Source organism: Triturus cristatus, chromosome 3_1, assembly GCF_964204655.1.
Source record: "Triturus cristatus chromosome 3_1, aTriCri1.1, whole genome shotgun sequence".
Lineage (NCBI taxonomy): Eukaryota > Metazoa > Chordata > Amphibia > Caudata > Salamandridae > Triturus > Triturus cristatus.
The window spans coordinates 567,195,683-567,205,669 of NC_140583.1; the positions used below are offsets into that span (position 1 = coordinate 567,195,683).

At 40.6% G+C, this 9,987-nt stretch overlaps 1 long non-coding RNA gene across 1 annotated transcript; it reads left to right on the forward strand.

Annotated features, from left to right (window-relative positions):
- The first annotated feature begins 658 nt into the window (after positions 1 to 658).
- On the forward strand, positions 659 to 2,476 carry LOC146860567 (uncharacterized). Its single transcript, XR_014979175.1, has 2 exons — positions 659 to 758; positions 1,049 to 2,476. It is a non-coding gene; the product is annotated as an uncharacterized LOC146860567 (long non-coding RNA).
- The last annotated feature ends 7,511 nt before the right edge of the window (positions 2,477 to 9,987 follow it).

Here is a 9,987-nt window from a genome sequence, read left to right on the forward strand (position 1 = left end):
ACTTGGATCACTAGTGAACAATTTGTGAATTGAAATGCTGGCTGTGCTCGGGACCAGAGTGAAATCTCGCTCCCTCTTTCCTTGTGTTTACGTGCGGGACACCAGGGTGGATCTCGCTGTCCAGGCTGCACGCTAATCAATTGTAAATTTTGAGAAGAAGATAAAAGAAGTAAATAAACACGGTGTGCACTGTAACACTCTTTCTCATAACTTTACAGCCCTATTTACAAGCTGCACCCGGAATCTAACGGAAAAGAAAACTCTGAAAGCACACACGTAGGAAGCCACATCCTGAGTATAGATCAAAGAACCGTGGGCGGATTAGGTTCGGATGATGAATTTCTATGGCTTTCAAACTTTGAGAACTTCGAGAAATTAATTGGGACTCTATTTTCATGTCATTAATACTGAAATTGTCACTTAACATTATCAGTGTTGTATATCACCAAAGGGAGGGCGGAGTATGCAAATTATATTGCCTCACGAGAACCGCGATTGCACTGAAACGCGGTAGAATAACGTGTATGTGCGTAGGTAGCGGGTTCAGGTGTACATTGGCGTAAGCTTTAGTAGTGGCTGATGGACACAGTAGTTTCCTCTGATAAACATCTTGAAAGCGGGACGAACGCCATTGGTTGAGAACGAGGGGTGGAGTTACGTTTTTGGATAATGTAAAGACGGGGAAGATAATTGAACACACGCTGTCTGTGTAGAGAAGAACTGATGGGAAACAGATTTGAATGTGAAGATTTGTTGAGGTACGAGGGGAACCAAGGTGTTTTGTGTGGCGAGGGGATATTGTGCTCTGTGTGGGAGGTTAGATGTTCTGATGTTGGGGCGATCACCTGTTAGTAGTGTTGAATATGGTTTGGGGATTTAACATCGTTGAGGCCGGTTTGGGTAATATTATTGCGGCAATCTTTTGATTATAGAGGGAAAAACGCTGAACTGGGGAGACAATACAGTTAATATGTCACATGGTTAAATATTGTTTTAACTGGGGCCACATAAAATTACATATCTAATATCCATGTTTTTTTACTCGTAGTGAACCCCATTGACGAAGGGCCGTTTCAGGCCCGAAATTCATTGGGTAACAAACGCTGTGAGTCCGGTATGTACGTTGTATTTTCTGCGTGCTCAGGAATAAGGCCCGGATAGGCATGCCTGTAGCATGAGAAGCTGTTCAAAAATACCACTGTATCCTTCGTGTGATGACATGAATAAAAGTAATACATGATATTCATTTGGAGTACTTCAGAATTACCTTTGTTACATACTTGGATCATTAATGAACAATTTGTGAATTGAAATGCTGGCTGTGCTCGGGACCGGAGTGAAATTTCGCTCCCTCTTTCGTTGTGTTTACGTGCGGGACACCAGGATGGATCTCGCTCTCCAGGCTGCACGCTAATCAATTGTAAATTTTGAGAAGACGAACGAAGAAGATAAAAGAAGTAAATAAAAACGGTGTGCACTGTAACACTCTTTCTCATAACTTTACAGCCCTATTTACAAGCAGCACCCGGAATCTAACGGAAAAGAAAACTCTGAAAGCACACAAGTAGGAAGCCACATCCTGAGAATAGATCAAAGAACCGTGGTTGGATTAGGTTTGGATGATGAATTTCTACGGCTGTCAAACTTTGAGAACTTCGAGAAATGAATTGGGACTCTATTTTCATATGTCATTAATACTGAAATTATCACTTAACAGTATCAGTGTTGTATATCACCAAAGGGAGGGCAGAGTATGCAAATTCTATTGCCTGACAAGAACCAAAATTGCACTGAAATGAGGTAGAATAACATGTATGTGTATAAGTAGTGGGTTCAGGTGTACATTGCCGTGAGCTTTAGTAGTGGCTGATGGACACAGTAGTTTCCTCTGATAAACATCTTGAACGCGGGACGAACGCCATTGGTTGAGAGCGAGGGATGGAGTTACGTTTTTTGAAAATTTAAAGAGGGGGAAGATAATTGAACCCACGCTGTCTGTATAGAGAAGAACTGATGGGAAACAGATTTGAATGTGAAGATTTGTTGAGGTACGAGGGGAACCAAGGTGTTTTGTGTGGCGAGAGGATTTTGTGCTCTGTGTGGGAGGTTAGATGTTCTGATGTGGGGGCGACGACCTGTTAGTAGTGTTGGATATGGTTTGAGTATTTAACATCGTTGAAGCCAGTGTGGGTTGATTATTGACAGAAAAATGCTGAACTGGGGAGACAATACAGTTAATGCGTCACATGGTCAAATATTGTTTTAGCTGGGGTCACATAAAATTACGAATCTAATGTGCATGTTTTTTTACTCATAGTGAACCCCTGACGAAGGGTCGTTTCAGGCCCGAAATGCATTGGGTAACAAACGCTGTGAGTCCGGGATGTACGTTGTATTTTGTGCGTGCTCAGGAATAAGGCTCAGATAGGCATGCCAGTAACATGAGAAGCTGTTAAAAAATACCACGGCATCCTACGTGTGATGACATGAATAAAAGTAATACATGATATTCATTTGGAGTACTTCAGAATTACCTTTGTTACATACTTGGGTCATTAGTGAACAATTTGTGAATTGAAAGGCTGGCTTTGCTCGGGACCGGAGTGAAATCTCGCTCCCTCTTTCGTTGTGTTGCATGAAACAAACACATTTCTCTGCAAATAGTAATAGACTCCCTCACATCAATTACATTAAAAAGAAATTAAACAAAACATTATTTACAAGAATCTGTTTAGGAATTATTCCAGGCCATCAGGACAAACCCAGAGCTGTCTCTATCAAGGGGCACCCTGGAAGGCTAGATTGCAGTGCATGTAAATGTGTCCTTTTGTAATTTAGTAAGACAACCTTGATGGGGCACGATATGCCCATACTTGAGTGCAGGGGCGCAACTAGACCCGACCTTCGGGTGGGGTCTAACACTCCCAGCCAAGGCTGGCCCTAGCACTTGTAGCACACAGTGAACCAGTCTTTTTTGGCGCCCCTCCCCCATTTCATCCTTCTCCATGAATTTCCTCACTACCACTTACCAACGATGCACCTCATCTCTGTATAGCACCTTTCTGGCAAACATTTCATTTTTTTATTGCACTACTCATTGTTTACTCACACTCAGACCTTTGATCGCATGGTACACGCTCTTTGTAGCAGGCACATTTAACCTCTACGCTGTGTGGGTGGCAGAAGTGCCCATGTGAGTGCACAGTGAGCCATGCGACAGTGTGAGAGTAGGGTAAGAGGAGTGACTGCAGGGTGAGTGAGGTGACCATATGAATTTAGGTGTGGATGTAAGTGCAGAGTGGGGCGAATTAATGTATGGTTAGTGGTGGGCTTATCTGAGTGAGATTGCAGATTGAGCAGTGAGGGGGACAGGTGACTGAAGTGTCACATGAGTGCAGGCTGAATAGTGTGCTCCTGTGACTGCAGGGTGAGGTACTGGGTGAACAGCGCAAGTACATTGTGAGCGCAGAGTGATCACTGTGAGTGCAGGGAGAATGGTGTGAGTGCATTGGGATCAGTGTAAGTGTATTGTGATTGCTGTGAGTGCAGGGTGAGAGTGAAAGTGAAGGGCAAGAATGAGGAGCGAGTTGTCCGAATTAAAGGTGCAATCCCAGACACTTGAAGTAACTCAGTATGTTATTGAAGGCAGCGTAGGGTTTTAAATGTGTTAAACTATTGCTATTATGGCAGTAACCAGAGATCAGGGTGGAGGAAATGAATAATGTGCTGATCCTGCAACAAACTCCCAGTCTTGTGATTAGGGTTGCCAGCTCATTATTTTGATATCCCAGGCAGTACAAAAATAAGAAGTCACATTAAGCTGTATTTCAGCACTTGTCTCTGCATACTTTGACCAGCAAATAGAAATAGAAATAACTTTTAATTGGGTTCTAGGGCTGCCTGAATGAGCTATGACTGATAATAAAAGGGCACAAAGACAAAAAAGTCTGATTACAAATTAACACATACTTCTTTATTTATAACCATATTTAGTGTCAAGACAAGCAAGCAATATGCAGGCAGAATAAACAAGACGTGGCTGGCTGGCATTTTGCACGCACCTGCCTGTGTAGTTTAAAAGAAACTTTGTCTCCTTTCAGGGAAAAGCTAACCCTCCCAGGAAGGGATTAATCCATAGAGCTGAAATGCTTCAACTACAGTGGGAGGCAGGACATCTCCTCTGCTTAAACTGAAAGCAAACCAACAGACAGTCATTTCATCTACAGTGGGAGGCAAGGAGTCTCCTCTGCTATGAAATCAAACGGGAAGAAACAGGACGGTCTGTTTGTTTGCGTACGGTTTCATAGCAGAAGAGACTCCTTGCCACCCACTGCAGCTGAAATGAATGTCTGTTACTTGCTTTCGGTTTTAGCAGCTGAAGCATTTCAGCTCTATGAACCTCCTCCTGGGACAGTTAACAAGACAAAAGCATGGGCACGTCGTGCCCCATCGATTTTCTCTCCCTCCCCCCTCCATCCATTCCGGAGTTCTCTAAGAAGACTTGCAATGCAGGGAACAAAGATATGATTAGAGTAGAGAGCGCACCCCCCCTGAGATGGTGCTGCGCCCCCTCAGGGGGGCGCGCCCCATTGATTGAAGAACTCTGTGTTACAGGGACATTATAGTTATGCTCAATTTTCACACTCACAACACCAGAGAAATTCAGTAGTTATAGTTAGCTTAGTTAACTAAACCCGCGCCCAGGCAATGCACTGCTTAGGATTTCACATATTACATCACTCATAACATGTTCAGTGACATCACTGATGACATCACTTATGGCATCTTAAATGTTACAGGGCTGTTGTAGTTAGGAAATATAATTTAAAAAACCTTAGATATTCACACAAAAAACAAAAGTTACAGCAGAGTGTGGTACAGTGTAGTTTTATAAAGTTAAATTTCATAAACGGAGTGGCGTATGTTGGAGTGCCATTCAGTGCTGTGGTGCCGTGGAGCATACTGTTGACTACAGTGGGGTACAGTGTAATACAGTACAGTGCAATAGCATATAATAGGTTAGTATGAACTATGGTGCGATAGAGTGGAGGACTGTACAATTTTGAAGTGTTTAGTGAGTTAGTGAGTTGAGTTTAGTGGCGTTAACTGTTTAGATATACAGTGGAGTGCTATATGGTGGAGTGGTGTACAGTACAGTGGTGTACAACTCAATAGAATTAATTATAGAGGCGTATGTTTAGATGTACAGTGAAGTGTGGTTAAATGACATGGTGCAGAATGTACTCTTGTAAAGCAAAATATGTATATGTTTAACTCTTGCTCCTCTTATTACTGAAATTCCTGGCATTACCTTTAGAAGGGCTCCTTCTATGCGAGATGCTTTAGTTAAAGCCAGTCCTGAAGTTTGCAAATCAACTAATTGGCTTTCCAATCGGAAAGGTTTTTTTAAATGTAGCTCGTGCAGGGCATGTAAATTTGGTGCTAATACTTGTGAATATAGGGATGCCTTCAGTCAAGACAGTATTAAAATTGGAGGTTTTTTTACTTGCAAAACTGATTATGCAGTTTATGTGCTTCAATGCACTTGTCATCTCCGCTATATAGGTAGCACCAAACTTCAAGTTTTTAATCGCATCCTGCAACACCTTAGAGCTATTGTTAATTCTGATTCAAGCTATCCTGTGGCGCGTCATTTTAAATTAGTTCATCAAAATAACTTAAAAGATCTTAGCTATTTTGTTATAGACGCTGTCCCATTCTCCAAGAAAGGTGTAGATAGAGAGAAAAGACTCAGACAATTGGAAAGCCATTATATTTTACTTTTGGACACCAAGATCCCTAATGGATTAAACACTGGGGAAGACCTGCACAATTTTCTATAAATGTAGAGAATTGATCTCCCCTTACTATATATCTCTGATCAATTGAATCCTTTGGTGTTGATGATTCTTAGTTGTTCTTTTTGTCATTGCTGCTATATATTCTCTTCTTATTTATTAGATGTTGTATAGTGTTTTATATCCCTTTTTTCTATTTAGCTCTGCTTTGTTTTAGTCATTTTTATACTTTTTCTGTATCGTTTTTAGCTGGTTTTATCTTGTGGTTTTACCAGTTTTATTCTCGATATTGATGGGGTGTTGATGATTGGATTGAAGTTTAGCTGGTGGTTAATGGATTTGAAAGTAAGATTTCTCATCACTCTTTTTACTCTCTTGTTAGAGACATTTTATACAGCTGCAAGATATTTGTCCCTTTCATTACTCTTTCCATTGGGATGGCATATTAATAATATTAATTTTATTTAAAATATTTCCATGATAGGATTTATTTTGTATTGTTTTTTCATAAATTAATTTATATTTATGAATTCATTTACCTCAGATTTGGAATTTGCTTTATGGACATATCTTTATTTTGCTGTATTATGTGTTTTCTCAGTGTGTTGTTTAAATTACAGTTGTTATTCTCTTTTCGTATTTAGTTCATTAGTTTGCTACTTCTTGTGTTATTTTTTATACAGTTCATTTTTCCTACTTTCGGGTATGATTTAATATTCGTTTGTTGATTTATTAACTTTATGCGTATTTATTATTTATGCATTGAGCTGCTACTTAAATCATGAATACAGGTCTGGTCTGCTATTTCATAAGACATTTTTCTTATGATCTTCTTCTTTTTTCATTGACAGTCTATGGGCACTGGCCCAAGATATCTTTATTTCCCTGTTTTCTAGTACTAATTTTAGCGTGATATTTTTATGATATATATTATATATATTGTATTTTCTATCTTTTATCGCTTGTACTGTTTACATGGGTGTATTTTAATAATTGAATAATTTAATCAATTATTTTGCCTGTCAATCTAATTTTAAATGTATGGAAGAATATTTTCATGGATACATCTCGTCAGACTTGTAATGATTTTTGATCAATAGTATGTTTTCTATGTTTATTTCAAGAGTAGTAGTTTTGGCGGCAATCCATACGCTATTTAAACTCTACGATCTTTTTTGCATGTCATGTGATCAAGACCGGGTCTCCCGGTCGAAACGCGTCATGCTGTTGTCAGAAGAAGAATAAAAGCACTTTACTCTCTAAGTTACGGAGTGGTCTGTTCCTGTTACCTGCATTTCTGTGCATCGTGAAGGACTTTGGAAAGCATGTATATATTACCTACTGGCGGTCGCCAGTAGGTAGTTATAGTTAGGACCACGTTTCCATAGGAAAACCTCAACATTCTATTTTGAATAACTTTGGCGCCGGTCGACGAATCCTCGCGAATTTCTCAAAATAGGTGGGGCGCTACGCTCCGCTCCTACCCTGAAAGTCTCGGGGGGATTCGTCAAGCGGGGGCTGAGATAAAAGGGGGGTCCCAAAACGCGTTTTTCCCATGCATTTTTCCATAGGACCTTTAGAACGAGCTACAGCCCGAACGGCTGAAAAGAATTACTAGAAATTTGGCAGAGAGGTAGTCCCTAGGTCAAGGAAGTGCCTTTTGTAGGTTTGGTGTAAATCTGTTCAGTAGATTCTGAGAAAATAGCCTTTAAATCAATATATATATCTGAGCCCGCTTACGGTACGCTTACCGTACGCTTACCGTACGCTTACCGTAAGCTTACGGTGGCGTGCGCGAGCGCGATTCTGATTGGCTCTTAGATCTGAGTAAACATTCGAATCGGCCGAAACCAGGAAGCGGCGTCCGCCATTTTGTCTCTCGCACTGAGTGTTGTTTATCAAACATGATGGCCAAAAACATGTTACGGGGCTGTTTTGACAACTCCCTCCCACATAGTCATGTTGAGGGAGTCCCCAAACATCCCCCAAGAGCAAAAACGGTTTTATTTTTTTTTCGGCAATTTCGCGGGGTACGCTTACCGTACGCTTACCGTACGCTTACCGTAAGCTTACCGTACGCTTACGGTAAAAAAATAAAAATAAAAAAAACACTATCCACACTTACCCCACCCCCTGTGCTTTTGGTGGCCGCAGGCCACCAAATGTGCAGGGCTTATTAATAGAGAAAAAAAACGTAATTTTGGCAACATGAAATTATAAAATCGAAATAAAAAAAACACTATCCACATTGACCTCACCCCCTGTGCTTTTGGTGGCCGAAGGCCACCAAATGTACAGGGCTTATTAAAGTTGATAAAAACCGTGCACGGAACGAACTGCGTTAAGTGGGCGCGCACGCCACAAATGGCGTAAAGTAACTTAGCATTTAAAAAACCGTACAAATTCACTGAAAAAACCATAGGTTTCACACACGTTATAGTTAGGAAATAGCATTTAAAAAACCTTGCTAATTCACTGAAAAAACCATAGGTTTCACACATGTTATAGTTAGCTGGACATTTTACTGATAAAAAACCAATGAAATTCCCCCGTTATAGTTACTGTAGGCAACTATAACTCACGCGACCGTAATCCTCTGCTGATGACATATGTGTCTTTATGAAAAAAAAATATTTGTAATATATGTATAGCTAAAATTTAATGGAAGAAGATATGGGCAAATAAGTGTCTAAATACAGTATTAGCATCAGCAGAGGATTACGGTCGCGTGAGTTATAGTTGCCTACAGTAACTATAACGGGGGAATTTCATTGGTTTTTTATCAGTAAAATGTCCAGCTAACTATAACATGTGTGAAACCTATGGTTTTTTCAGTGAATTATATATATGTATATATCTTTGTGAAGTAGTCAGTAGCGTAGCAAGGGGGGCAGCATGAGTTTTGAGGGCGGCGGCCTACCTCCAGCTCCTGGGTGGTGGAAAGCGCAGGGACCGACCCAGGTGGCCAACGGTCTACTGGAAGTAGTTAAGGCACTCCTGATGTAACATGCTGCAAATAATCTGTTTTATTTTTCATTAATATCTAAGGTGCATCCTTCACCTAAGATAGGGGCTTTGGTGCTAAAAAGGCTATTGTCATGTACACAACCAAACATAAAAGCTTGAGTGCATACAGATTTCCGTCTCAATCTGAATGACTTGCGAAAGAGACACATTTTCTTCAAAAGGTTAGGTTCAATGCATAATGTCAATAGTAAGTGCCTAGCAGGCACCACAAATAATGCTCTACCGCCTACAGTTTTACATCAGTAGTTCAGAATATTTAGCAGTTTGTGGTTGGAGAACCTTAAAGAATGGCTTGGGATATAGCACTGGAATCTGGAACAAAAAGGCGGGACTTGTGGTGTATAAATTGCCTTGTGGACCAAACACATTAATTTAAACAGTAGTCTCTCCTTCATAGGTTCATATATAGCCAGTGTTGACAACAAAGCAGCAGCATTGACATTGAGTCTCCAAAATACAATGGGTAGTGGAAGAGACATCAGAGCTCTATCTAGGAGAAACACCTGTACAACCTCCAGGACGTGTTTCAGGCCCTCCAGTAGGTGGGCCTGACTATCAGGGTCAGTAAGTGCCATATAGGACAAGATTCTGTGGTATATCTGGGCCACATGGTGGTTGTTGGCATATAAAACCACTTGCTAGGCTTTAAACTCCCTTTTTATTACACATAGGCCACTACCAAGGTAGGCCCTAGGTAACCCTAAGGGCAGGGTGCTATGTACGTAAAAGATATGATGTCTACTTTTAAGTTTTACATGACCTGGTAGAGAAAAACAGCAAAATTAATTTTTCACTACTTGGGAATTCCTTACAGCACATTTACTCTATAATTCCTGATTAGAAAAGAATAGCTAAACCAAGTTTCATATCTTTCGAAGGGTAATGATATATCTTCTGTAGTGGTAAAGTGGATTTGGCAATACTATTTTAAAAATGCCACTTTTAGAAAGTGTCCCTTTCTCTGCTCTTAACATGGAGCTGTGTGTCTGCAGTCTGTCTCCAATAAATGTCTAGGCTGGGTGATAGCTACATTTTGTGCATTCCCTCTTGGCACAAATACAGGAAGGGTAGCTGTAACAGAGGACTCATCTGCATTCTGATAGCCTTCCTGAGCAGCAAGGGACAGTGGGAGTTAACACTTACATCTGACTAGACAGTATCC